We start from the raw sequence: 23,976 nt of genomic DNA, 5'->3' as shown, positions 1-23,976 counted from the left end.
ATCAGCACTAAGGCAGCATGTGGTGGACAAGGTGTCATCAGGATCCGGTGGCCACCCTTGATGTGAAATGAGAGATGCTGTAAGCAAACAAGGTCACCCCTATTTCCATTGCCTTTTAACTCCTGCTGCTTCCTTTCCCTGTACTATCAGAAGTGTGGCAGGGAGGCATGAGCAAGAGAGGAGTCCTTCTCTGGTACGGGACAAACCCACCCAAGAACTATGCAGTTCTCTATCTGATCATTTACCAGCGGACAAGAAGAACACACCTCTTTTCAGCAGGATTTCATTGAGAGGGCCTCCTGCTGCATTTTAACAACAGTCTGCTGATGCTGCTATGTAGCTTACATGTTTGATTATTGATGGGTCTATAAACATTGCCATACTGTTTATATATAGTGTTCTGTAGTGGTTGAAGTGTCTGACTAGGAACGGGGAAACCCAGGTTAAACACTTCATTCAGCCATGAAGCCAGGGGGCAGACTTGCTCCCTACATTGAGGGGGCCCAGCGTCACGTGATGCGTCCTGTCCCCACCTGGTGGCACTGGGGGATTGGGAACTCCATGCATCCTGCCCCCGGCCACTGCGCGACTGCTCACCTGGTGTCGTCGGGGGATGGGGGCCCTCTCACCATTGGGGAGGGGCTCAGCCCCCTTCCCCACAAATATTGAGGGGGGCAAAGCCCCTTCTGCCCCTATACTTGGCACTTCTGCATGAAGCTCATTAGATATCTCTTAGTCTAACCCAGGGGTTGGCAAGGTTTACCAGCCATGGGCTGGAACACTCCCAAGGAGATTGTCCGTGGGCCGGACCGGCACAGTGTGATGCCAGATATCGCGTCTGCGCATGTCTGCAGCACCGGAAATCGCTTCTGTGCATGACCAGACACCAAAAATTGTGCCTGCGCAGAAGTGACTTTTGGCATCTGGACATGAGCAGATGTGATTTCCAGCCCCACTCAGTGAGTCCCCGCACCACACTGCACCAGTTTAGCGCAGCGCGTAGGGGACTCGCTGCGCGGGTGGCTCGGTTCGGGGGTGGCTCGTGGGCTGGTAAAACGGTCTTTGTGGGCTGCATCCGGCCCATGGGCCTTACATTGCCGACTCCTGGTCTAGCCTGACTTCACAACAGGGTTGTGTTGTGAGGATAAAGTGAAGGGGGGAAATGAGCCATGCATGTCACCTTAAGAGCATAAGAGTAGCTCCAATGGATCCGGCCAATAGCCCATCTAATCCAGCATTCTGTTCTCCCAGAGGCCAGTCAGATGCCTTTGGGAAGCCTTGAGCCCTTTTGATGAAAGTCAGGAGATAGGCAGTCAGATATTGGTGATATACAGTTGTGGGATTTATTTTTATTTGGTTAGATGCTTCAGTATTTTCTCTGAAATAGAATGGCGGGATTTAAAAAATTGCCATACTTTGGATTTCGGAATGTCTTTTAAAAATCATCTCATCACAAGTATAGTAACTTAAGCCACACCTGCACCATACATTTAATGCACTCTTATGCCACTTTAAAAACCATAGGGAATCCTGACAGCTGCAGTTCGCTAAGAATGCTGGGAATTTTGCTTGGCGACGTCAGCACCCATAACAAGCTACCATTCCCAGGATTAATTGGGGGAAGCAGTGAAAGTGGAATACTAGCCCTTTGAAAATATGGTGTGGATATGATCTTAATATCAGGGATGGTGTGGACACACCATCCCTGATATTAAGATCATATCCACACCATATTTTCAAAGGGCTAGTATTCCACTTTCACTGCTTCCCCCAATTAATCCTGGGAATGGTAGCTTGTTATGGGTGGGGGGGAAACCCTGCACTGGCAAGAAGTAGAATTAGATGACCTTCTAAGTCCCCTCCAACACTGTGATTCTGTAGCCAAGGCACAAACATCTGGGGCAAGCACTTCCAGGGTAGAGAGAGCCTTAGCACCCTCAATTTCAAAAATTACCGTAGCATTGCAACACTGGAGGCCAACATCTGTACAAGGGTTGTAAAAAATAAATCTGCCTTTTTTTTTTTTGGCAAACGTTTCTAAAGACTAGCAAGGTAGGAGAAAGGCAGAGAATTCCAGGTGAAGCCACCCATCAAGGACAAAAAAAGAAAGCACCATCTTAATTTTATGTCTCTGTGTATGTGTGTTGAAGCCCTGGGACTTCAGAAAGGCAAGAAAGAACAGAGTCCATCTGTTCAAGAGCCAACACCGAGGCCCTCTTTAACAAATAAATCTTCACTTTTAACTTTGCAGATAAAAATAGTGTAGAAAGGACGGTCCTTAATCTCTGTCTTCTCCTAAAATGCTTTGGAGCTGAAGCTTCTCCCCTCCTCCCTCTCTCCCTTTTACAGGTTTCATTCTGGCTTTGATTCCTGTGAGTTTACTGACAGATTACTTCATTTTAACTCTATGGCTTTTCTGTCTTGTGGGAGGCATATTTCTAAGTATCATATTTATCAAAGGAGCAGTGCAAAAGCAAGGGCCAGAATGAGGCTTTTGATGATTCCCCCAGTAACTACAACCACAATAAATTTTGCAAGAAAGAAAACACAACTGGGGACCTTTTATGTTAAAGCTTGGAAACAAGGTTCCACCATTGTCACACGGAAACCTTTAGCATTTAGGCTAATCTCTCTCTCTCTCTCTCTCTCTCTCTCTCTCTCTCTCTCTCTCTCTCTCTCTTCTCTCTCATCCCTGCTCCCTCCTCCCTCCCTCCCTCCTCACCAATGCAGAAAGAACACATCTGGACTCACTTGCAAAGCCGGTCTTCAAACTCCCAAGGGCGACATTCCCCCCAATCCCATAACTTTAAATCAGACCAGCATTTCAATAAATCACAGGGAACACTTATTTATTGGACATAGTTTTGGGTCTCTTAAAGCACGGAAAATAAATTTAATGGAGCGTTTGGAGCATTTCCCCAATCTTTTGAGGGATTACTCCGGGAATTTGTCAACCACGCCAAGCACGGCAGCTTGATCCAGAGAGATGGGAAAGAAATTATGGGAGATACTCTACAAAGGCCCAGGTGTACCTTAAATCACATCAAAAAAGATTAATGTCAAAGGATTGCTTGCCAGCAGACTTGATTGGCAGCACTGCAGTTTACTTAATAAACTATCACTTTAGCCAGAGGGTGACTTTAATCTGAATTACATTTTCTTGTTTTGTCATACGCCTTGCCAAGCGATTTATTGAATACTGTAGCATACTTCTTAACCTCAAACACTAGAGAAAGTGGGGGAGGGAGAGAGAATAAGGCAACTCTTAAGAGCCCCAGGAAAACCTTGAGACAGCAGAACCTGCTTTGAGAACAAAGGAGAGGCTTGGCTCCTCGGGCAGAAGGCTGCATTCTTTAAGCTCCAATGGGAACGTGTGGGAGTGGGAACACTCCTAATACATGCAGGCTGCAAAGATTTGGATCTTAGTAATGGACATAGTGCACTTCAAGAGGCGTTTGATTTGGGGTCATGAGCTCATAGGGAATAAGCCTGCATTCGAGTTGCAAAAACCTTTCCTGGTTTAGCTGCATGGCATGTGCACAAAAGGCTATGGTTTGATTTGGCACACAGTGCTTACCATGCTTAGAGAATGTCTGGCTCATATTTTGTTTAAGTTCCCATGATTCATGTGCCAGATCTGCAGCATAGTCACTTTTTTTGGATGGGGGGGCAGGGGGGAGGGAGAGGCAGTGGTGGAGGAGATGGGATTGTGATTGACTTATAAAGCACCAAGGAAATTCCCCATGGTAGATCACCGCAGGCATAGAATGATTCTCAACTGTAGATCTGACTCTTCCAGCCTGGCCTGACAATGACGAGAAAGGCATCAGTCCCAATCAATCAAATCCTCAGAAGGCATACAGAAATTGTGGGGAGATAGGAAATTGCCTTATACCAGGTCAGACAACAGGTGTGTCTGCGGAGAAAATTGCAACAAGTGTATTAAAATGCAAAAGAAAAACGGTTATTGAAAGAGCATACTGTGTTTGGCTTGGCAAATGTAGCAAGGTATACTAACCCATGTATGGGAAATGGCGCAGACTGTAACCAGTGGAGAATCAAGTTTTAGAAGCAAAGTTTTTTCTGCATAGGCCAGGCACTGGCACCTAGAAGCAGCATTTCTGCTGGTTTCTAAAAGTGATTCTTACCTGCTCTTGGGTTTAGCAATAGAGAGGTCTCTGATGCTTAATAGGTGTCTGGGAACTGATTAAACAGGGCAGGGGTGGGTAACCTGTCACCCTGTGGATGTTGTCAGATTCCAGCTGGTTAGCATGTCCAGTGGTCAGGGATGTTGAGAGATTTAAAGCAGATTGCCTATCCTTGCCATATGAACTGGCCGATGGCAAGTGCAAGGCAATGTCCATGTCTCTTGTGTGAGTCCTTTTGATGGCTATTGAGGGATTACTCCGGGAAGACCGTGTAGAATGGGATGTATCCAAGGAAGTCACTAAGTGAGTGGAAAAAGTTCTGTGAATGCAACAGAAGCAGCAAGTAATGTTTTGTTGATTGCACAAAGGCAGGATAAACTCTGAGTGTTTATATTGTTTGGGCAGGAGGTGGGCTGCATACTCGAGTCCCTTCTAATTCTTGGCTCTAGCAAGGATTCAATTGTTGAATTAGCCAGGCAAGGGCCACAATGGTCCCCTAAGAATGCAAGTGATTCTGCGCCAGAAAACAAATGTGTGAGCCCCCCTCCCTCACCTGGCTGTTAGTTAGAAGGACAAAGGCCTTCTAGCTAAAAGCTAGAAACACACTTCAAGCTGGGCAGCTGAGAGACAGAGCCATGCCTGATTTCTGCTGGAACCCAAGACTGTGGCTATGGGAGAAGCAGGACCTTATTGGCGTATTAACGATGTGAGCCCCTCCATCGTAGGCTCAGGTTGTGTATATGTGTCAATAAACCACATATCCTAGACACCACAATCTCTGCTATTCCTCATTCTGAGGAAACCAACCTCTGGGGAAGTGCCTGGAACCCCTGGAATCTTACACCGCTCTGAGATTTGGGTGGTGTGTAACAATACCATGCCTGCCCTATACACAGTGCTTGACAGTCACAAGGGCCATTTTACACATAAAGACCCCCTTCTTCATCTGAACAAGGGTGGGGAACCTATGGTCCTCCAGAGGTTGGATTACAATTCTCACCATCCCTGCACATTGACCACAGTGGCTGATCCTGATGGGAGTTAAAGAACATCACCTTAAGGATCACAGGTTGCCTGTTCTGACTCTTAAGGGATAAACCTGCTTTGTCTAATGTTCTTCATTGGGCGAGCTCTCACACTCATGCGCAGAGTAGAATAAGAGAACTGTTCCTTCTTGCCTCCGAATAAGGAATCAATCAGACCCTGAGCAGTATCACTCCCCTTTACTGAGCCACTCCAAAGGGAAGTTTATTCAGCACATTATGAAACCCCTTGAGGGCTATTGCTGGCTATTTTTGGTCAAGGTCCTCCAAGGCTAGAACCACAAATCTCTAATTGTTCAGTATTTCTACAATGACTGGCAGTCCATGGCAATGTCTCTCCAGGGTTTCAGAAAGGGTTTCAGAAAAGGTCTCTCTCCCAGCCCTACCTGGAAGCTCCAGGGATTGAATCTAAGATCTGCATGCTCTTCCTCTGAGCCATGGCCCTTCCCCCAAAGTTGTAATCCAAGAACATCTGGAGGGCACCAGGTTGGCAAAGACCGCTGAAGGACAGTTCTGTCCGAGGCAGAGGATTGGATAGATGAGTTTTAAGATCCAGGCTCTCGGAGGTTGCCTCTAGTGTCATTGGCTATGTCTTGTGGAACACCCTGCCTATAGAGATTCAAAAGGCATCCTGGGAAAGAAGGGCTAATTGTTAACCTACTCTGAGAATTGTAGTTGTGTGAGGTGAATGGGGTCCCCTAAGAACTTAACAAACTACAGTTCCCAGGAGTCTTGGGGGAAAGCTATGACAAAGTTGTGGAAGACTACTTTAAGTGTATAGTGCAGATGGGACTTTAGTATTGTCTACAATGATTGGTGGTTGCTCCCCAGGATTTCAGAAAAGAGTCAAACCCAGCCATAACTGGGAATTGCCGGAGATTGAACCAGGGGTTGTCTGAACACAGAGCATCTGCTGTACCATGGAGTTATTGTCCTGCAATGGTTGTCTGTATGAAGAAAGAAATCATGCATTGCTTCTTCACATTGTGCCACTTGGCTTTCATAAACCACCCAACAAGGCATTTTTGTAGACAGCTGAAGACCCGAGAAGCCACAGCCTGGTTCTTTGTGACCGTATTTGTGTAAACAAAGAACTCGCAACTAATAATAATCTGTTTTGCAAGATTATGATTTGAGTTTCTCTTCCCCCCATTCTGCTTGATACTTTTTTTTTTTGCCAAAGAAATAAAATTCTTGGTGATGTCTAGCGGGAAATCCAATAAAAATTCTTCAAAAGATGGGCCTGACGTTGAAAAATAGCAAAATTATAAAAGTAGTCCTCAGAAAAGAAAAGGGGAGAGTTATTACATCTGGCACAGAGCAAAGGCCCAGAGCTCCTTCTCCAAATGAGCCATCACGGATTGAAAGTGTTTAGCTTCCCGTTGATTAAATATGGTGAGGGACCTGAGGCATGCCAAGCCTCAGGGATCGAAAGTTTGTTTTCAGTCAGAATGTGTTTTCAGTCAATGGAAAAAATGGCCAGCCTGTGCGGGGCTATGTAACTGAGAAGCCTCAGGTTTGGAGTGAGTAATGGCTGGGATGCTGAAATGCAGGAAGATGGTTAATCATCCAACCTTCATCTCTGTAATTCGGCTCAGTAACTTCTATAGGTCTGGGGATGCAAAAGTGGGGGGGGGGGAGGGAGGGAAGGAGTGTTGGTTGTTCTACCCGCTTTCCTTTCCCTCCCTTTTCTTTCCAAAAGGAAATATGGGTGGTATATCCTGCTCTTGTTATTCCATTTCAGACAAAGGAAATGATAATTCAGCAATGACACACACACAGAGGAGCCTTGAAGGAATCTCGTATGTGGGCCGTGCACCATTTGGTTACAAGCTGTTTGAGAGCCAAAGTAGACCCTGAATGTTTATTTTTGTTTAATGTGCAGATTTGTATAATAATAATAATAATAATAATAATAATAATAATAATGCAACTAGCTGTGTGGGTGCACTAATTTTCAGGGTCACCGTAGGCAGGCAGGCAGATTGGTTGGGGTGTGTGTGTGTTAACCACTTCCTATCTAGCTGTGGACCCAAGGAAAACCATAGGAACATAGGAAGCTGCCTTTTACTGAATCAGACCATTGGCCCAACTAGCTCAGTAATGTCTACAGTGACTGTCAACAGATCTTGAGGGTATCGGATAGGAGACTCTCCCAATCCTACCGGGAGGTGATGGGGACAAAATCTAGGACTTTCTGCAAGCAAAGCAGTTTCGTTACCACTGACCTATCACCGTCCACCCCTAATTTCCCCTCTTTTGAAGTAGAAATTTGCTTTGGTGAAAACAAAATCCCCATTTCCCACTGGCCAGAGGAGAAAAACCATCTGGGTTCCAGCCCAGGGTCCTCACCCATGATTCAAAGACGTCATAGAATCGGGGGTAAACAATGGTGTGGCACCCACTTAAAGTTGTGGACCACAACTCTCACTCCTAACTATTGGTTATGGCAGCTTGGGCTGATGGGAGTTGGAGTGACCAACATCTGTGTTGGGTACCCCAGAGACAGAATGTACTGCTGGTTTTGAGCTGTTGCTGCCCAATTCCAAACCTCTTTCCACCACTCTGACATGAATTTCTCAACAAGATAGGTCTTATGTCCAGATGTGATAGATGCCACCATGCTGGGCACTGCACTGATCCCTAAAAAATAAAGGAATCAAAGCATTTGAAACAAAAAAGGCTCATTTGAAATGAAAAGTTGCATCCTTATCCATTGAGAGATCAGGGGTAAAGCAGAGACACGGGGTCACTGGAAGGTCACTAGGAGACCTCTACAGTACCCTCTGCTGTCACTGGCTTGCTCAGTGGCTGAATGATCTTCTTGGCCTGCTGATCAATCAATTGGGTCTTACTCACCTGCCAGTTGTTTTTGTCTCTGAGCAACTCAAAGGGAGGGTGGCATTCAAATGTGCCACGGAAATGAGGTAAGCAGAGTTTTCTAATACCGTATGGAAGCTGGCATGGTGTAGGGCTCAGAGTGCTGGAGTGGGACCTGGAAGACCAGGGTTTAAATCTCCACTCAACTATGACGCCCACTGGGTGACCTTGGGCCAGCCTTAAATGTAAAATGTATGGTGATCTCTGCCAACAATTTCTAGACCATCTATGTATTCCAACATGGAAACCAGAGATGGAGGTTATGTGCTTCTTATTACAGGGGAGAGACCAGGAGCTCACCTAGACAGTAGCTAAGTTCCTTTATTTGATTTTTTGTTGCCAAAGTATGCTACAGGATCCTGCCCTTGCTGGAAACCCACAGAGATGAGGCGGATTGCTCACCTCCTCTGCCCTTTGGCTGGTGACTGTGCCGTTGGGGTGGCAACGAGATCGCACTGGCCTATCTATTATGAATGTATTCTGAATGTTCTAATGTGATGCCAATAAAGGTTACTTGGCTTGGCTTGACTTGACCTTGGGCCAGTCACTGTCTCCCAGCCTAACCTATCTCACAGGTTGGTGTGAGGATAAAATGGAAAGAGGGAGAACCATCTTGAGCTCCTTGGAGGTAAGGTGGGCAACAACAACAGCGGAGTAGTTTAATGGATCAGGCCAGTGGTCCATCAAGTCCAGCATCATGTTCTCAGTGGCCAACCAGGTGCCTGTGGGAAAACTGCAAGCAGGACCTGAGCATAAGGGCATTCTCTCTTCCTGCTGTGTGCAGCAACTTGTATCCAGTAGCCTGAACCTATCCATCAGGGTTAGAAGCCACTGATCACCTTATAATATTTATGCCCTAAGTCTGTCAGCATGCCAGCAGTTCCTGGAAAATGGATGTTATGGTCCAGGTACAGTTTAGAAGATCAGCATTAACTTGAAGACCCACGAGCAGCTTTTAAAAACCTTAACTTGAATTAAACACTTGTGATAGAGTGTGGCTAGCTTTGAGTGGCCATGTGCCCTATGTTACAAAGGGCTGTTCTCTATCTGAAAGGCTGCCAAATCCAAGAACTGTCGAAGAAGAATCATAAACAGGCATAATAGCAGGGATGTGAAGTTACCCACCCACAGTTAACACCCGGACAGCAGACTGAGCAGGCACAGAAGTCACTTGGTCACAGACTTCCCCATTATGGTGACATGCATTGCATTCCACTTAAAATATAGTTATTACTTCTATATTTGTATCTAGACATATAAATGAGCTCAGGGGCAGCCAATGTAGAGCCTTCCAGATGTTGTTAATGGGCAAGTGCGGTGGGAGTTGTAGCCCAACATCTGGTGAGCAACGCATTGGAACCCCCTGAATTAGTTGATGCAAATTGTTTTCTTCTTTTGTCCTCTCTTTGGCAAAAGAAAGTGCATTATTATGAGACAGAAGACCCTGTCTTGAGGTGCTTATGAACTATTTTTTTACATGAGGAGACAAAGGAGGAAGAATGTTGGGTAAACAGGGAAAGAAGATGCATTTATTTCAGTTACATGAATTTAGGATGATCAAAGTAGGGCAGGCTTTCCCAACACGACTTCCAAATAGATTACAACCCCAGCCAATGGCTTGGAGTGATAGCAGTTGTAGTCCGAAACATATGGCGGACTCCACATTGTGGAAGTAAGGTGTGGGGCTAAAGGACTGCACCCAAGATTTCATGGGAAATGGATTTCATCAGGAGAGACTTGAAAGCACCAAGAGAGATAGCAAAACCTAACAGGGCAGGAACACCATATCAATTGTGGGGCAGCATTTCTTTTTAATTTGGTGTTTGTTATAATTGTACAGAGTTGCCTTTTTACTCCCCCCCCAATTCTTAGAAGTATTTTTTAAATGAGCATTAAAAATATAGGGGGGGGGGGACATAAAATACAGAGAAAACAAGAACATTGACAAAAACACCCCTGGAATGGACACCTCTGAAAAATAAATAAACCAGAGGCGCAAAGGACATAGAAATAAAACATTGTAAGTATGACAGAGTTACCTTATTGAATTATGGGCTATCTGAATGTTGTATTGTTCCCTAGTAAAACATATACCTCATCTTTAAAAAGCAGATCTGGAGAGAAGCTTACCAGCTACAAAGACCACTGGGTGGAGAAGAGATCTAACCTACTTGGGTCATTGCAGAAAAATACCATTGACATGTGGAGAAGGTTAAGGAAAGCTAAACATTGGTTTGATGTGCTAAATGTTTGTGATTAGGCCATAAGGCAAAAAGAGTCACCTCTAGGATTGGAAATTGACATAGATTTGGTGGGAATCATAGGTTGATTTTGCACATTTTACTGTGGTAACCTGTCTCTCTTTTTGTAACCAAACCATCTAGTTTTCATCAGTGCCATCTGGTTTCAAATAGATTCTGCCTTGATCGCCAGGATAAGATGCTAGTACCTTGTGCTGAAACATCATGTTAATTTCCCCCCTTGATTAAACCCATATTTTGCTTGGCCATACGTCAAACATGGAGGTGCTGCACTCGGATGAGCTAATCTCAGCTCGCATGCCAGCAGGTAATTTGAGAGTCAATTTGGCATATGCCCATTTGAGAAATAAGCAAACCTGAGCAATAAAGAGCAATAAAGAGGTGGGAAAACAATTCCCCAAAGCTGCAATGAAACGTTTTATTTGGTTCAATAGGGGCTCAGTCAGCCTTCATTTCCTCAGGAAGCATTGCCCTCACTCTGAACTGGACTTGTGACATCACCACAGAACCGTATCTGATTGGCTTTATAGCATTGCGATTTCATCATAGTCACTGCATGATCCCTGACTGAGTTGGGAACACATAGCAAAAAAGAAGAATATCTCAAACACGGCTTCCAAAGGGAAGTATAGTTACCTATGGCAGCAAATAGAACAGAAATCAGGGTTCGGGATTGGGGGATACATGTGGGTTAGGCATTTTCTGCATCGCCTCCCCCAAGTGCTACTTTCACATTGGAAATATTTGTATGCGAAGTTAAACTCTGTCAAAAGTAACCTCTGTCAGTGGATGATGATGGGCTGCTTGGAAAGTGATAAGCCCCAGGAGACTGCAAACATTAGGAGAGAAATAGGCAAAGCTTTAAGTTATTAGGGCTGAATAGAGACTCCTTCAACTGGATTGTACCTGAACACTTTCTTATGGGGATTGGAAAGTTTTCCAGTGTATTGACATCATATATTATTTTGTATAGTGGTTTTTGGTGGGAGTTTTTTTTAGAAAGGGTTTGTATTCAATATACCCTCAGTGTGCCCACCTCTATGGTTCTTTTACCATTGTACATTTGTTTGACCTTTCCACTTTGGAGCCAAATATCATTTTATACAGAGTGATTCAGAATCTGAGGCACAAAATGAAGTGGAGAGGGCACAAAGCAACATAAAAACAGGTTGGGATTTTAGAAAATGATGCAAGGTGAATTTTGGGAGCTACACATACCTCCAGTTATACTAAAGACACATTTCCTTACCCAATAATTCTCTCCCCCAGCCCAATTTCATACATCCTAGAAGGAGGCTAGAGAAACAAGCTGTAATGTATTGCTAAATAAAGATCTGCATCAGAACTGACAAGGAGCATTTCTCGCAATAGCACCTTTCATTCTGAAGACTAGCTTGAAAATTCCCCCGCCATGTTTATTTATTTTAACTGCTGTCACTCAGTTTCAGGGATGAACTTCAGTTACATGCAGACACATGGAACAGAAACCCAGAACTGGGCACACCTGGGAGAGGAGGTCATGTCACTGCCAAGTTCTCAAGAACTTTGTGCTGGAACTTGAGACACCAGGTAGAGGTGAACCAACTTGGATCTGCAGCCCTGGAGGCTCATGACATGGAACAGTTGGGAATAAAGGATTGGGTTCCTGGTTGTAGCCCCAGTGGCACCTGACATCATCTAACATGGAACCTTTGGGGCTCCAGATGTTGCTGAACTACAAGTCCCATCAGCCATAGCAAGCATGGCCAATGGTCAGGTATGATGGGAGTTGTAGTTCAGCAATATCTGGAGGGCCAAAGGTTCCAAATACAGTATCTGCTATAACATGTGCAAATTGTCTGTCAGAATTCTTGACACCCAATTTATGTTAGAGATATTTGGGAGGAGGAATCAGTTCACCAAATTCCTTCATGGGGAGGATAAATTCTTCAACAGGTGTGTGTGTGTGTGCGTGCATGTGTGTGTGTGTGAATGGGTGTGTGTGAATGGGTGCTTGTGCCATATTGGTGTTGCACAGCTTCTTTGTCTTTTCTCCCCTGCTCCTTTTGCTGCTGAAAGTGGCAACTGGACCATCATTTCCCATCCTTCACAATGTCCTGAACCTCATTTTGGGAAACTCTGTGTGGGTAAATGGTGGCTGCTGCACACAAAATTTTCCTAGATGATATGTGTATGTAGAGGGGTGAGAATAAGAAAAATCTCAGAAATTTTCTAAAGAAAAGCAATCTTCTGATACTTTTTGGCTCAGCCATGGATCTCCCACCACGGTTTTGGCTGGCACGAGGCTGCCTGTCACACACCAGGCTTTGCCCTCGTTCCTCACCGTAATGCCACTAAGTATTGCTGGAATTAATCATGCCGCTAGGTAAGCATCATGGCACTTTTATGGCAGCTCTGAAGCTAATCTGTCACTAATGCCTTTTGGATTATCATGATTTCTTACAGTTGTGATTCATTAACTCAGATGCCTAATAGAATTAGTATTAAACATCTCCCGTAGATTTCTGCCTCAACACGTTGGGGTTTCAAAGCCCTTTTCAATATTTCATTGTGTTGCATTAAACGGTGTGTCGAGCACATTGTGTGGTCTCAGAAGGGGTCAAGGCGCTGCTGGCTGAATTGAGCTGCCAGATGGTCAGGTCTGCTTCTGTGTTGGGGTGCAGGCTCTTGGCTTCTCAAGGAGCATCCAGACCCCACTGGGTTTTGCAGACCAAGTTCAGGCCAGCATTATACTGGGGGTAGTGTTAGAAGGGAACTGGGAAGCTTTGGGACTACCTTTCCCAACAGATCATGAAGCAACCTGCATCTCTGGCCTAGAGAAGAGGGTTGTCTTGGTGAAAGGAACATAGCTGTCAACTTTTCCCTTTTCTTGCGAGGAATCCTATTCGGAATAAGGGAATTTCCCTTAGAAAAAGGGAAACGTTGACAGCTATGGAAAGGAGGCAAAAAAAGGGGCAGGGACACAACAAACAAAGAAGTCTGAACTGTTTCATTTTGAGCGCAGTTCTTTGGTGCCACCATCTAGTTGGCTGCAACTTTCCTGTTTCCTTGCCCTATTAAATCAACTGTTATTTGTTAAGCGCATTTCAATCCGACTGTTGAACCTCATCAAGGTCAGTATAAATAAAAAAAATCCTTGCAGTAGCACCTTAAAGACCAACTAAGTTAGTTCTTGGTATGAGCTTTCGTGTGCATGCACACTTCTTCAGATACACTTCTGAAGAAGTGTGCATGCACACGAAGTGTATTCAATACACGAAGTGTATTCTTCAGATACACTTCTGAAGAAGTGTGCATGCACACGAAAGCTCATACCAAGAACTAACTTAGTTGGTCTTTAAGGTGCTACTGCAAGGAATTTTTTTATTTTGACTATGGCAGACCAACACGGCTACCTATCTGTAAAAGGTCAGTACAGAGACTACTAGCACCAAAGTGCTTTCAGGACTTGCCTCAAGCCCTGATGATACATGCATGCTACTGATTTGTAAAACCATCAGGCTGCTTAAAATTCAGGAGTTCAGTTTTGTGGGAACAGCTGGGCAGATTGACATGGTCAATCTCTATATGAGCTCCAGGCCATACACCATAGGTGGGGTCTCTCACACAACATAATTCTTCCCTGAATAGAAAACTAGATGTTAGGTGGAAGGGTTCCAACTTAGCCTTCTACCTGACCTGCTAGCTTTCTTTGTACATGGATTACTATTTTTCTGGATCAGACCAGGGGTCTATCTAGCCATGCTAGGTCCATGCTACCAGGAAGCTCACAAGCAGGACATGAAGGTAATGGCTCCCCCCTCATAGTTTGCCCACAGTAAGTTTTACAAGGGCAACAGAAGAGTTGAGGAGGATGTTGACAGCAGCGACACCCCCTGGACTAGTTGTAAGTAAGAAGTCTGACAGCAGACTGTAGTTAGAGACAAGGACAGGCAACAGGATCCACAGGGGCAGCAGATGTAGATCTTTATCCCCTCCTGGTTCCTTCAACTCCACCCTTTCCTGGCAGAGAAGAAGGCACCATTTTGTGGTTTGCCTCAGGTGCCATAATGGACTAGCCATCCTCCCATGCCATCCCCCCATCATTTCACCTGTCTTTTTAAAAAAAATATATCTTATTTTTGCTTTTTCTATTTTACATAAACAAATGAATTAAATACATAAACATATAATCCCTCCTGACTTCTCTCCCCCCCCCAATCGTGGATCTTAATGTAATGATTTTCCCTTCTGCATCTCTGTCATAACTCTATTTTTATAAATCCTTTGTCAATCTAAATTTTTACTAAAGATTTCTGTCAATCCTGCTATTGTATTTAGTTGTTTACAATAGTTTTTCAAATAATGAACTTTCCCCATTCTTTATTAAAGACCTCCTCTTCCTGATTTCTAATTCTTCCTGTAAATTTTGTCATCTTGGCATAGTTCATAAATTTTGTCTGCCACTCTTCTTTGGTCAGAGTTGTACCATCTTTCCATTTCTGGACTAAGAGAGTCCACGCAGCCATGGTCGCGTACACAAATAGTTTCATCTGGTCCTTTGTGATTTCTGGTCCTGTAATACCTAAAATAAAAGCTTCTGGTTTCTTAGGAAAAGTTATTTTCAACCCTTTTTCCAGTTCATTATATATCTTTTCCCAGAAGTTTCACCTGCCTTCTGGTTGTTTCACCTATGTACCACACAGCTTATCCTGTGCTCTTTAAGCTAGCCCGCTGCACTCCGGGGCATATAGGGATGCTGTCTCCTTGTCAGTCCAGTCAGCCTCTGTATGGAATGGAGGGAAGGGGCTGCAATCTTGTCCTTTGCCTCAGGCAACAAAATGTCTTGGGCTGATCCTAGCAGGCAAGTAGAGAGATGCTGGCTATGACTATGTCCACTGAACTAAAAAAGTGACCAGACATTTCACCAATTAGCGCAAATGAAGTACTAAATACGAGACGTAACATTACCAGCTTTGTCCAAAGCTATTACCTTCCTTGCCATCCTTCCTAATGATCAATATCCATTTTCACTAGTGTCTCATGAGCTCAGAGAAATCCTATCTGGGAGTGGGGTGTGTGGGGAGGACTTCTGAACCTTCAGGCAGAAATTGGTATCCTCATTATGAATTTCTTATAATAATTATTGTCATTGTCACAATTTGATTTATTTATTTAATAGGCTTATGCACTGCACAATAAACCAATTATCTAGGTGGCGAACATCACATACTGTATTCATAAAGCAGAACGAAAGTACTGAACATCTGGACAGTGGTGCACAATAACTGATGGATTGAACTATATTTTTAAAAAAACCTGTGTGGACAGCAGGCTCTTCAACAACTGATGCTGCTTGCTTCATATTAATAGGCAAGGGGTTGCACAAACAAGGTGCAGACATGATAAGCACCTTTTTTCTTGTAGGGGCAAGGCAAGCACTGTTAATTCAAAGCAATTCTGATAGTCGGACCTGGTATAAAGCGGCTTTCTATGGATGGGTCCCCTTCTCCATCTAGGATAGCTACCTTACCTTCCCCATTTAGAAAATGACCATGTGTCTTACTTTATAGAGGGCAGTACTCAGATTAAAAGACTTCCTGGTCCAAGTCCAGTTTAAAGATAAAGAACCAGAAGAGGGGAGAGTAAGATGGGCCTTGTAGTAGCCCATCAACAGCAGACTGAGCAGGAACACAGGTCCCCCCCCCCCCCAGTGGTGATATATATTGTATTTAAATCACAAGAATGTTAAGTAAACAAATAATTTAGTATAAAAACATGTTATGTGCATCTGTGGTTTCTTTTGCTGCCTTTTTAGCTGATGTGTACACAACTTAAGGGACACAACTTAAATTTGAATTGCTCTGAATTGCAGCCAGGGTCCCCTTTGTTCACAAGAGTTTGATAGGAGAAGCTGCCCGGGTGAAACTTCTCAGGACTTTGTAAAAGACAGAACACCTTCAGCATTGGCAGCATGGACACTCTAGTTATTCCTTTTCTCCTGATGTTGCCTCACTACCTCTGCCGGTGGAGAAAATAAGTAGCCATTTCACATTTTGCAAATGTCACTTTTAATGTGCACACATTTAAAATGGTGCACTGGGTAGTACTGAGGCTTCATGTATGTATCTTTTTTTAAAAAAGCAAGCTAGCAAAAGAGAAATTGGACTGAATTAAAAGCAGTCAGGTGTTCCCCCTATTGCAGAGCCTCCTTCCATGTGTTGTGTTTTGTGACCCAACTCATGCTAGGAAAACTGGTGATTTCCCATGAGTTTGCTCTCTGGACTTAAAGATGGAGCAACTTGTGAACTTCTGACCACTTCTCTGAACCTGACTTCCCAAGCTTTTGAAGTTCACCCATCCCGACCTCAGAAACCATGCGGAGAAGCCATCAGCTAGGAAAACAGAGATGGAGAACATCAAAGCGGTGATTGGAAGCAGCTGTGTAAATTGTCGGGAAATAGTAGGGAGAGACACATACCTTTGTGTTTATCTACTTAAACCCATAGCCTGCCGGGTGCATCTTGGGGTCTCTCTGGAACCCTTTCTAATGAAGTTGGCATTCTCTGTGGCTTTTCCTTCTTGGCACAAGCCAATGAGCCTTGAAAAAGTCTGCAATGTCTCCTGGCCAGTATTAATAAAATTCCTCTTGCGGGGTTTTTTTGGAAAGAAAATGGTGCAGCTATAGACAGGCTCCTCTATGGAGAAAGGTCAGCCTCAGGGCAAGTGTTTGACGGATGGCCTGTAAACCGGGAAGGAGGAAGAGGTCATGCAGAGGCTGTGAAAGGTGGTTTGTGCTAGTGCCAGCATCAAAGCAGAAGGCATGAGCGTATGACTGAAGGCTGCGTCTCTCCTGGCCCTCATTCATTACCATCAATCACACCTAGTAGTGACAGCTCAACAATTTGTAAGCCTCCAAGCTGACCTGTGCCCCATTCAAGTGCTTAGCCTGTGTGACTGCTCTAGCTCTGACCCCTTTCCCAGTGACAGATGACCCCTTTTGCCAGCCTCCAGATCATGGTGCATGGGAACAACTGGAGTCCTCAGAGGAGAACCAAGTTCAATAGTGGTGAAGAGCAAGGGAATAACAAACACAGTGATGATAGGAGTAAAAGTCTGAAGGCCAATCCTCAGCAGGGATTTCCTTGTGGCTAAGAAGAACCCAGCAAGTGGTCTAGGGTCTGGGCTGGATTAAGATGACCCTAACCCTTCAGTGTTCGATGAAAGGAAAACAGTCACAGTTGGCTTACATTAAGCGAATAAGGGGTCCATAGTGCGCTCAGGGAGCCAGCCGAAAGAGCACAGGGGCATGGGGTCTGATCCAAACTCTGCTGGCCTCCCGATCCTGATGTAATAATTATCTGAGAGCCTTTCCCTTGGGAGAATATGTTGGGTCCTTTCAAATTCTGGTCCACAAATCGGGTCTTCCCTCAAAGAGGGCACATATCGCTGTGAGACCTGCAAAACTGACACCCTGTGTTGTGGGTGGATACGATTGGTCAGCCACAACACCCGATTGGTAGGTCCCTCATAGCTGGGTTTGCACCAGCTGGGTCTGGTCAATGGGACACAGCCCAAATGGTTCAAGAGACCTATTTATGCCCATGCACGTGACCCAGAGCTTCCTCTTTCGACGTGTGCATTCGGAACACCCGCCCACCTCTCCCTACTTTTAGGGCTTGCGCTTGACCTTGCTATGCCGCCATGTGTCATCTGTCATTGGGACAGGGGCACGGCAGGAATTTTCCCCACTTGGCTGATTGGCTGTTGCCATTTGGGTTTCGCCTGCCGCGTAGCAAATTGTCACAACTTGTAAGGTTGCGGATAGGCTCTGGTTCAGGTGATAGGGATGGGAGAATGCTCTAGCCTATGTGAAGGGTATTCCGTTAAAGGAATCCAGGGACTCGATGGTTTGGTCAACCCCTGAGAGGGGGTTGTGCCCGTGCCTGGGTCCAGGGGGACATTTGGGTGGTGGAGGTAGCCTGTTCCCGGCTTTCTGCTTATCCAGGTGTTCACCCTTGGCTCACCTTTGATGGAACCCTGGGTCAGCGCTACCTGCAAGGGTGCAGGGAGCTAGTCGAACCAGAGCCTATGCAACCAGTCACGTTCTGTAATCAATAAAGTTGTGGCCTAAATTCTGCCAAAAACCAAACCAAAAATTTGAGTTGTGTGAATTTATTTAGGGGGGAGGTTTTTGGGTCTGAACATGCAAATTCTGGTTCGATTCCATCAAAATTTGGGTTAAGAATATAAACATGGAAGCTATTTCTTGATTATTTAAGAGAGAGAAAAGGCTGTTATAGAGAGCATTCAAGTGGTTCTATCAATAGAAGTAGACTTGTATTTTCCTTTTTTTTAATAGAAAAATCGTATTCTTTTTAGCTATGCCCAAAAGAAAGGAAGAGAGAGAAAGAAAGAGAGAAAATAGGGAGATCTTGGTAAGATTGTCCTTTCTTTGCATACAGAGGGAAGATCTCACTGAAGTGTAGATACTGAAGACCAAACTATACATGATATAGGAGATCTGGGACTGTATTTCTCCCAAAATTGAACTGGGGAAAGGGCAATACACCTTTCTCCTGGCACTCCTCTCCCTATCCCAGAGGCAGGGAACTTCAGCCCACACTTTTCCCCAGCCTGGCAGCACACCTTCCTTGAACTATTATTGAATTGCCAGAATGCCTCTCGTCTGCGTAGAAGGAGGATACTGAAGTGTATGCCTGTAAAAGCCGCTGAATTTTGCACAGCTGAAATGTGGCCTAGTTCTAAGTCGCATCCATTGCTTTGCCAACTTTTGCCTACAGCTCTATCCATCACTGGTAAGTTTCCCCTGGAGGGTTGTCCGTGAGGGAATGTGTGGCCCTTGTGTTGGAAAAGTCCCTGCTCCAGCCCTATCAAATTCAGGGGCCCTTGCAGCTGCTCTTCATAGAACAGGCACTTGAAGATCTGATTACAGATTCCCTGCATCAAGTTATTATATGAGGTACCAGGGCCATATCCTCCCATATATGCCTTCATTATTAAGTTATTAAGATCTACTAGGGATCTGAGTTGCACTGTGACATGGACAAGGACCTGTAACAAAATGTTGTGGTACATCCTCTCTCCTAAAAGGACTGCTCATTGTCTGCTGATTGTGAGGGGTTCCCCATTGATTTTTGAAATGTTTTCTGTACTTCTGCAAACCTGGAACATAGTGATACCTCATTCATGCTTCTCAGTTGCCTCATTTTAGCTACAACCCTGTCAGCCCAGAATCATAGGATCACTTAGTCCATGGCTAGGCAAACTAAGGCCCAGGGGCTGGATCCGGCCCAATTGCCTTCTAAATCCGGCCCATGGATGGTCCAGGAATCAGCATGTTTTTACATGACTAAAATGTATGATTTATTTTAAATGCATCTCTGGGTTACTTGTGGGGCATAGGAATTCGTTCACCCCCCCCCCAAAAAAATAGTCTGGCCCCCCACAAGGTCTGAGGGACAGTGGACCGGCCTCCTGCTGAAAAAGTTTGCTGACCCCTGAGACTAGTCCAACTCCCTGCAATTTAAGAATAGGCAGCTATTCCATATGGGGATCAAACTTGGAACCTTGGTGTTATCAGCACCAAGATCTAACCAACTGAGCTAGCTATCCTGAATGTACCATGTGAGTTTGCTAATGGGAGGAACAACATCCAGCCTACATTACTTAACAAGTTGGGCAGGCCAGGAATCCAGTGTCAAATACCAACACAATGGCAACCTGGACCCTTTTTATATCTTATGTTGAAGCTCTTTGCCAACAAAGATGTATAGCTCCTAAATACAAATGTGTATATTTCTAATCTGCTAGGGTTTACATAATTTACACGTTCCTTTTTTTCTACCCCAGTTTGCACACTTAATTGACAATATTTGAATGCAGCCATTGTATTTGTTTGTGCTGTACTATTTAGATGTATATTTTAATAGTTTGTTTTCTTCTAATCTGTAACTTCTTGTCATCTTTGGAAAAAGAAAATATGTTTAATATAGTTTATGCTTTACACACACACACACACACACAATATCAAACCCCAAATTAAAGGCACTTCCTGATCAGAACAATTTTCAGAGTTCCATGGGAGGAGGGATTGATAAACTACTCTGGAAATTGCAGCCCCGGGGGAAGAACAGGGGTTTCCTAATGACTCTCTGCAACCTTAACTAGCTGCAGTTTCCATAATTCTTTGGGGGAAGCTGTGATTGTTTGAAGTGGTATGATCTAGCTTTAAATGTATTAGGGTGCATTTGGGGCCTAGTACACAGGTAACACACACATGTGACTCTTACCCATGTTGAATGGCACATGTGTGGCTGAAATAGGCCATTTTTCTCTTGAGAACACGGGGAAGTAAGATCCTTTATCATCCATGTATTTTGCTGCGGTTGATGGCTCTTAATGCTTTCATGTTGCCATTCTGATGGCAAAGAGGCCCTTTCGAGCCAAAATACTTATTTTGAACTTTCTGCACCTGAGTACTAAAGGTATTCTGCTAGGAAGCAACCCTCAGAAACCAGGAGCCCCCCATCTCCCTGATGGGGTTTGCAGCACTTTTGGGGGATGAAATGGAACCAAGTAAAAGGGCTCAGGCTGAGGTGTGCTGTGTCTCTGACTCCTCTGGAAGCTCAGATTGATTTTTCCCTCCTCAAAACTCTTAGGCATCCTTTGTTTGAGGAGAGACGAAGGAGAGGGAAATGGAGGTGGTCATGGGACAGTGGTCAGCTTAGAAGAAAGTCTGTATGTGTTTGTTGGGGGAAGGAAACTTTAATTAGGGTGGCTTGAAGGCTGGCTTTAACCAAAAGTCAGTGGGAGTCCTGTTTGATCTCCTTGTGGGTCAGGCAGTTTGATTCATCATAGGCCTGTTGAGGGGGATGGACACCTGCCCGTCACATGCTTTGATTCCCTGACGAGGGCTTTGATCTCTCCGGGCTGTGTGGGAGAGGGGTCACAGAAGTGTGTGTTTCAAAGTTGCATTCATGCTTTGCTAGCAGGGGTGGAGGGGGGGGGATATTCCTAGCTTCACAACCAACTCCTCTGGATCAGATGTGCTCAGGAGATGCCAGAGCTAACAGGAGTTCATGGAGAGGGGAAAGTTCACCCATAATCTAGTGGGAGGGGAAGCCTCACATTCCTTGAGAGACTGAATGGATGGGAGGAAGTTGGTGGCTACAGCTACATGGCTGGGTCACTGAAACTTTCTCTCTCACACAAGTATAGGACTTATTCTTTCACTGGGCAACCAGGATGCCAGTGTGTACTAAGATTGTACTGAATGTTGCCACTGCCCTGCTCTTCCTATTTATTTGGGTAATAGGATGCATAAATTGGGAACCCCATTCACAACATTGCCAATATGTACTGCAGGAAAAGGAGTGGGGCAAGGGGAAAACCATGTGCATCCATACCTAGAAAGCTCAGGTCAAGTGGGAAACTGCCCAGTCCCATGTTTTCTGGGCACGGGGCAATCAGAAGTGTGGACAAGCCCACAGTTAAAGCACATAACGGCCCCTAAAGGATTCTGAGGACTGTAGTTTGTTAAGGGTGCTTCAGATTGTAGATCTCTGAGGGGAAAGCAATGGTTCCCATATTTTTTTTGGGGGGGGGGAGTCATGTGCTTTATATGTGCATTGGATGTGCTTTAAATGTATGGTTTTGATACAGTACATTTTTTTGTCACTGTGTGGTGTAGCCAGTATGGACTGAATTTTTACTTAACATGCGACTTTCCTTGCCGATGGTAGCTTTTTAGCTAGCGTTATTTTGGAACTAGATCTCTCAGCTATGTTAATGCACTCCGAATGCTGCTAATTTTGCATTTTGTTACTTGTGGGAATCTTTTGAATTGTTTATTTGATTTTGTACAGTGCTTGACTCAGACAGATGTGTTGTTAAAACTACTTCAGTTTGTTCCCTATAATGGACTATAGATCAATCCATTATTACTCTTGAACCCTGAATACTTTCAAAAAACATGTTCATGGCATTCCTTTTACTTCCCAATCTATGTTCATGCGGTTAACCAACAAATTAGATATTAATTCCCCGAGCTTGTTTTTTTTCTTAATTAATTTAAAGAATTATTGTGTCCTGGTAGGAAGCTTTGGTTTGATCTAATTTCTCGCCACACAATGCTTATCGTATTCCTTACAATTACCTACTGTATGTATTGCTTGGGATACTCCCATGATATATAGCCAAGAGTTTTGTAGCACTCTAGATAGATGAAAAGTCTGAAATCAAGGCAATCTCAATAAATTTCAAAAGCAGTAGAGAATTAGTCGTAGCACCAGCAGTCTACTGTCCCAAAAGGATGACAGATTTGCATAGATAAAATAATTTGTACATGTTAAATGAACAATGGTCTTCTATCCTGTTTGGGGTAATTGTGAAGTGGAACCTAGATGGCAAGAGACAAACCTAGATGGTTTGTGAGACAACCTGTCCTGTTTTTTCAGCATTTATCCCAATTTGCTTGCACAAAGCTTATGTGGTGGTTAGACTATTGAAATATACTCGGAGTCCTGTAACGATTTTATGTTCTTTATTGCAGCTTGAAAAAGAGTGATTTTATTCCCCCCCCCCAAACCTCAGGCTTTTTATATACATTATTTACACAATGAGTCCCATCTGATTGGCTGATTCTGCTTCCCTCCTCGAGCCTGATTGGTCTTTCCTGCAGGCCAATCAGTTGTTGCATTCTACGATCCTACCAGCCTAATAGGCTGATTAACTTCCTCCTGGAGCCTGATTGGTCTTCTCCTGCAAGCCAATCAGTTGCTGCATTCTAGGATCCTACTTGCCTACAGTGGTGCCTCGCAAGACGAAATTAGTTCGTTCCGCGAGTCTTTTCGTCTTGCGATGTTTTTCGTCTTGCGAAGCACGGTCCGTCGCAACTGCGCCTCTTCAAGCGGCTTTAAGAAAAAAGCGAACAAACTCGCAAGACGTTTTCGTCTTGCGAAGCAAGCCCATAGGGAAATTCGTCTAGCGAAGCAACGCAAAAACTGAAAAACCCTTTCGTCTAGCGAGTTTTTCGTCTTGTGCGGCATTCATCTTGCGAGGCACCACTGTATTGTTCTAGGATCCAAGCTTAGTACATAACACCTATGCCCAGTCTTTATTGAATCTTTGTTCTGCTTTATTTTCAGGGAGACTGTCAGATAATGAGCATTCACCTTGACTTATTTTCAGGGTGTTTATAAATTTTCATTCATCCGCCCCACCCTTTTAAAGGCATTCCTTGTCACTTTCCTAACTGCAAAAGGCCTGTTTCTTTTTTCTTTCTTTAAAAAAAGTGGCTTTGTTTTATTAGGGTGACAAAGCACTTTAATCCAAGTTAATTATGCAAATCTAAATCTCTGGTATGCGCTTGAATCCTTCCTGCAAAATAGTGACAGTCCGGGGGCACTGCATGCTGCTCCTCTTGTGTTCCCATAAATGTTTTTGGGTTGGTGGTCATCGTGCACATTTTCCTTAGCTGTGCCTGCTCAGTGAATGTTGAGTCACCCCATGACTATCACCCATGTGCTTGCATGGGGTTGTGTTCCAAATTTATTCTCAGCCTTGACATTTGTGTGCCAAGTGGGCAGAACATGCTGCGTTTACAAGCAAGCTGAGGAGACTATCTGAAGGGGCATGAAAGAA

General features: G+C 44.4%; 1 long non-coding RNA gene across 1 annotated transcript in view; it reads left to right on the top strand.

The window, feature by feature from the left end:
* LOC310695852 overlaps positions 1 to 8,794 on the top strand; it is a 35,773-nt gene extending 26,979 nt beyond the window's left edge. The window contains exons 3-4 of the long non-coding RNA XR_014520296.1: positions 6,936 to 6,993; positions 8,352 to 8,794. This is a non-coding gene — a long non-coding RNA (uncharacterized lncRNA). The remainder of the gene's footprint in view (positions 1 to 6,935; positions 6,994 to 8,351) is intronic.
* The last annotated feature ends 15,182 nt before the right edge of the window (positions 8,795 to 23,976 follow it).

The sequence above is a fragment of the Podarcis liolepis genome (genome assembly GCF_965112155.1).
Source record: "Podarcis liolepis genome assembly, chromosome: 16".
Taxonomy (NCBI): domain Eukaryota; kingdom Metazoa; phylum Chordata; class Lepidosauria; order Squamata; family Lacertidae; genus Podarcis; species Podarcis liolepis.
Note: the sequence above shows the minus strand (reverse complement) of the source record. Positions and strands in the feature narration are given on the sequence as shown.